This window comes from Hylobates moloch, unplaced genomic scaffold (assembly GCF_009828535.3).
Source record: "Hylobates moloch isolate HMO894 unplaced genomic scaffold, HMol_V3 SCAFFOLD_62, whole genome shotgun sequence".
NCBI lineage: Eukaryota > Metazoa > Chordata > Mammalia > Primates > Hylobatidae > Hylobates > Hylobates moloch.
The window spans coordinates 501,803-507,718 of record NW_026652337.1 but is presented as its reverse complement, the minus strand read 5'-3'; the positions used below and the strand labels follow the sequence as shown (position 1 = coordinate 507,718).

Here is a 5,916-nt window from a genome sequence, read left to right as displayed (position 1 = left end):
AGGATACAAACAAATGGAAGAACATTCCATGCTCATGGGTTGGAAGAATCAATATCTTGAAAATGGCCATACTGCCTAAGGTAATTTATAGATTCAATGCCATCCTCATCAAGCTACCAATGACTTTCTTCACAGAATTGGAAAAAACTACTTTAAAGTTCATATGGAACCACAAAAGAGCCCACATTGCCAAGTCAATCCTAAGCCAAAAGAACAAAGCTGGAGGCATCATGCTACCTGACTTCAAACTACACTACAAGGCTAAAGTAAACAAAACAGCATGGTACTGGTACCAAAACAGAGATATAGACCAATGGAACAGAACAGAGCCCTCAGAAATAATGCTGCATATCTACAACCATCTGATCTTTGACAAACCTGACAAAAACAAGCAATGGGGAAAGGATTCCCTATTTAATAAGTGGTGCTGGGAGAACTGGCTAGCCATATGTAGAAAGCTGAAACTGGATCCCTTCCTTTCACTTTATACAAAAATTAATTTAATATGGATTAAAGACTTAAATGTTAGACCTAAAACCATAAAAACCCTAGAAAAAATCTCAGGCAATACCATTCAGGACATAGGCATGGGCAAGGACTTCATGTCTAAAACACCAAAAGCAATGGCAACAAAAGCCAAAATTGACAAATGGGATCTAATTAAACTAAAGAGCTTCTGCACAGCAAAAGAAACTACCATCAGAGTGAAGAGGCAACCTACAGAATGGGAGAAAATTTTTGCAACCTACTCATCTGACAAAGGGCTAATATCCAGAATCTACAATGAACTCAAACAAATTTACAAGAAAAAAACAAACAACCCCATCAAAAATTGGGCAAAGGATATGAACAGACACTTCTCAAAAGAAGACATTTATGCAGCCAAAAAACACATGAAAAAATGCTCGTTGTCACTGGCCATTAGAGAAATGCAAATCAGAACCACAATGAGATACCATCTCACACCAGTTAGAATGGTGATCATTAAAAAGTCAGGAAACAACAGGTGCTGGAGAGGATGTGGAGAAATAGGAACACTTTTATACTGTTGGTGGGACTGTAAACTAGTTCAACCATTGTGGAAGTCGGTGTGGCAATTCCTCAGGGATCTAGAGCTAGAAATACCATTTGACCCAGCCATCCCATTACGGGTATGTACCCAAAGGATTATAAATCATGCTGCAATAAAGACACATGCACACGTATGTTTATTGCAGCACTATTCACAATAGCAAATACTTGGAACCAACCCAAATGTCCAACAGTGATAGAATGGATTAAGAAAATGTGGCACATATACACCATGGAATACGATGCAGCCCTAAAAAATGATGAGTTCATGTCCTTTGTAGGGACATGGATGAAGCTGGAAACCATCATTCTCAGCAAACTATCACAAGGACAAAAAACCAAACACCGCATGTTCTCACTCATAGGTGGGAATTGAACAATGAGAACACATGGACACAGGAAAGGGAACGTCACACACCGGGGCCTGTTGTGGGGTGTGGGGACGGGGGAGGGATAGCATTATGAGATATACCTAATGTTAAATGACGAGTTAATGGGTGCAGCACACCAACATGGCACATGTATACATATGTAAGAAACCTGCACGTTGTGCACATGTACCCTAAAACTTAAAGTATAATAATAATAATAATAAAGAAAAAAAATGAAGTAAAGTTGTATTATATCACTTCCCCAAAGTCACAGAATATGTCTTTTTACTATGGTCCAGTTCTTTCTCTACTGAAATCTACACTATTAATCTTTCTTTGGGGCTCTGGGTTCTTCATGGGCAGGAATTTTATTATTCATCTCGGTATCCCTGCCCTGGGACAGCTCCGGGGTCTGAAGAGGCTCTCCACAAATGTGTCCACATGTCTGTTGAAAGAAACACACTGTTACAATATTGGGGATAATGGTTTTTCTTTTTAAAGGCTACAGTATAATTAATGGAGATCAAAGTGAAACACTACAAAAAAACTTAAATGAAGGGAAAAGCTATCATCCAGTTTGGTCTTCATCTCGCCTCTCCTACCAGAGGACTCCACTGTCTGGCTGTTACATTTCTTACAAGAGTTATCATCAACCTCTTCTAGATGTTGTTTTTTTAATTATCCATGTTAAGTATATCAAATCCAGTCACCTGTATCTTGAGAACTTCTCTCATTTCACATCCACATCTCCATTCTCACTGCTGAATTCTCATATGAGACCTTACTTCCCACCCTCCCTCCATTTCTGCCTTCATTTCCTCTCCTTTCCAGACTTATCTTCCTAAAATCTTCCTCTGCTGTCACTCTCCTACTCATGAACTCACAATGGCTCCCTATTGCTTACCAACCAGTTGACATTGTCTTCTTATCACCCAAACTCCCTAAAAATCTCTTCCTGACCTACTTGATCTTACTTCCCACTCCTCCTGAAGTAAGCCTTCTATCTAAATCAAGAATCTTCCTGACAATACTCTTATCCTGCCTCTGAGCTTGAAATATTTATGAAGCATCTGACAGATAGTTGGAAAAATAGATATAAGACCAGAGAGAGTAGGAGCTGGCTCTATTCTGAGTAGTGAGTACTTGGGGTCATTGGAGTAGATGAGGTCACCCAGGTCAAGTATCTAAACCACAGCTCACAAAGAGATGGCCTTTGTTCTGAGTCCAATTTTTATTAGGCCCCCCAGATAATTTTAAAAAGAAACATTGAAGTAGTTGGTAATATTTTCAGACATGGCCTTTTGTATAAAAAACACATTTCCAACTTCGTTTGGAAGGGTTTTAGATCTGTGGCCAGTCCCCTCACCTGGCCACAATTAACTGGACATGGTTTGTATTTGAAGTGAAATCCATGATCATCGAGTTCACACGAAGTCTCCTTTCCCCTTCATCTTCTCTACTTGGAGTCTGTGACCCTTTGTGTAAAAGAAGTAGAAGAGAGAAGAAAGGTGGAAAGAGAAGTCAAAGAAAAAGGGGAAGGAAGAGAGAGAAAAGGAGAAAATGGGAATGGAGAAGCACAGAAAGAAGTGAAGAAACCCGAGAAAAGTGGGGTGTACAGGCTTTACTGCAAAGCTCAGAGTCTGAAGGAGGGAATCAGATGCTTAAGCTGGGCCAGGAGTAAAATTCCCCCAAAAAAGAAAAAGAATGATCACATCCAAGATGACATTGAAGCGCATGGTCAAAGACTGAGAGGCTATGAAATCAGAGCCCATCTGAAATACACATTTCCCATTACCTTTGTCTGTCTCCACCTGTGAAGGCTTCAGGCATGTCAGGCATCAATTTGCATATAAGTGTCTGCCATTAGCAGTATGCTCTGTCTTTCATTCCTGTACATAATGCTCACTTACTGTCAAAACTAACACCTTCACACCAGGCCTTTCCCTTTGTCCACATGCTGGCCTGCTGTGACCACAGCCAGAAAATCAGATCTGCTTAGATGAGGGTAAAAATAAAATCTGCAATGGAAATATTGTCCCCTCCACTATCCACTCCGGTGGCTCATCCAATTATGTCAGTATCTTTCCTTCCCAGGAGGTGACCTTCAGAGCATCATGGCTGCCATAGTCATGTCCACACATACAATGCAATATTTCAAGATACTTACAGCCTCCAAATCTAGGTTTTCTGTGACACTGCAGGATGTTTGGAAGTTTCAGAAAAGTGTCAAGAAGGCGAGTGATTTGGACTATAGAATGTACAGGTGCAACAAGGCGATGCTATCAGACAAGCTAAGAGTTAAGACATAAAATAAATCCTGCTTCAAGATAAAGTGGAAGAGTGGCTGGGCTCTCTATCTCGTGTTTCTTGGCACAAGGCCTTCATTAAATAAATCCCTACGAAGTGATGGATTGGATGAGTAGAATTGCAAACTGGATACGCTGCCTACTGTTGAAGAGATAAACAGAGTTTTCATCACCTATTTTATCCTCTAAATGTTATAGTTTGCCATTTCTGACAACCTCTGACAAGCTCTCTTATTAGCCTAACAGGAAAAATCTTGATAAACAAGTAAATATGGTTAGATCCTTTTGGGCTGTTTGCCTAAAATCTGGATTCATTGATCCATGCTCACACTTAGATGGGAGGCACCGACTGTTGTAATCTACATGTAATAGGCATTATGAGATTTAAGAAAAATAGCTCAGCTGCAGTTGAGTCAGTTTAGGACACATCATTATAAAATTCCATTATCGCCGCTACAAGTTGGACTATTTGTCACCACAGAAGAGATGACAAGCTCAGAAATACTACATTTGTTATTATCAGATGATAAATGATATTCCATTAAAGCTGCAATACATCATCAGCAAAACTGCAAAGAAGATATCAAACCTATCAGGACTTGACTTATAATTTAATTTTCAAAAGCTGTCAACTAAAATTCTAAAGGCTAAGCATTTTCATTTTTAAAGTTCATCTTATTTATTTTCCTCATCTGTTAGTCTAATTTCGGTGATATGGCAAAAATAACTGATTATGTGCAATGTATAATTCTCTTCTTTTGATTAGGTAATATATCAGGTGTCACTTAGGTATTAAAAATTAAATGACAGATAATAAAACAAGAGAGTTCCATAAAACACATCTTATTTTGATTTACTCACGTTTTGAAATATAACAGTAAAGGACAGGTCAATATTTGTTAAAGGCACACACATGCAGCAAAAAAGCATATTTACCCATTATTAAGCACTCTTTCATGCCATCTATAGGGGAGCTGAACATGCTTTTCTGTTTGGTGTTTATAAAATCTTTTCACAGATGGACAACTATTCTTTAGTTCAATTCTATAAATCATAATCACATATTTCTTCTACATGTGCAAGTGCTCATTATTTTCTGTTATTTTCATCACTACCAACATTAAGCACTCAAATGCTGACTGGGACAGGAACAATTCTTATCAATTTTTACTGGCATGAACATAAAGACACAACCTTTCAATTTATGTGTCTTGCTCACACCCACAGCCTTGTAGACATATTTGAAAATATTTCTGGACCACCTGAGACTAGCTATAAGAATAGAATCAGCACATTTGGGAGCTGGAGAGCAACTTTGAGATCACCTGAAAGGCTGAGAGAAGGGAAGAAACTTGCCCGAAGTCACACAGTGAGTAAGTAAAAATGATTGGAGAAGAAGCCGTGATCTTGGAAGCCTACTCTAATTTATTTGTTATAACACCATGCTGATTTTTGGAGTCTTATAAAAAATGTGATGCTTATTACTCAGTTTTTGGCTAAAAGTCTGGCTTATAGTTGGTACTCCTTAAAGATTTTTTAATAAAGTGGACATACAAATGGATGGATGGATAGATGGAGGGATAAGTAGATGGATGGGAATGGATGGATAGATAGATGGATGGATGGGTGGGTGGATGGATGGATGAATGAATAATTGCCTAATTCTCTAATCCACCATATGAAGGTCTCGTTCATGTAAATAAAACCTCCAGAGCCTAACCCAATCCCACCTTTTAAAAATATAGAATGTAAGATATTTTCCACAGAGACTGTGCCCATGACCTCTCAGGTCTTGTAGAGCACTCCAAGGTACTCTAAAAAAGAATCTCTTTGCCCAACACTGAGCCGATCACAAGTATATGGCTTCACACCACACAGGGAAGCAAAGGAGCTAGTGCTCAGAGGCACCTTCCACTACTCAGAGATAGTGACACAACCACATGTCCAAATAGGTAAAGCTGCAGTTACATCTCAGTGGCCCTGTGAGGCACTGGGGATGCCACACCTCTGTGACACAACAACTTATGGGCAAAATGAGAAAAAGAAGGGAAATAGAGTGAGTTTCCCAAAAACCAAATGAATTCATCCTCCTCTTCCACTACTACTACTACTACTACTACTACTTCTTCTTCCCCTTCTTCTTCTTCTTCTTCTTCTTCCTCCTCCTC

General features: G+C 39.1%; 1 long non-coding RNA gene across 1 annotated transcript in view; it reads right to left on the bottom strand.

Annotated features, from left to right (window-relative positions):
- Positions 1 to 1,741: 1,741 nt before the first annotated feature.
- LOC131382569 (uncharacterized) overlaps positions 1,742 to 5,916 on the bottom strand; it is a 52,468-nt gene continuing 48,293 nt past the window's right edge. Inside the window, exon 3 of the long non-coding RNA XR_009212138.1 lies at positions 1,742 to 1,887. This is a non-coding gene — a long non-coding RNA (uncharacterized LOC131382569). The remainder of the gene's footprint in view (positions 1,888 to 5,916) is intronic.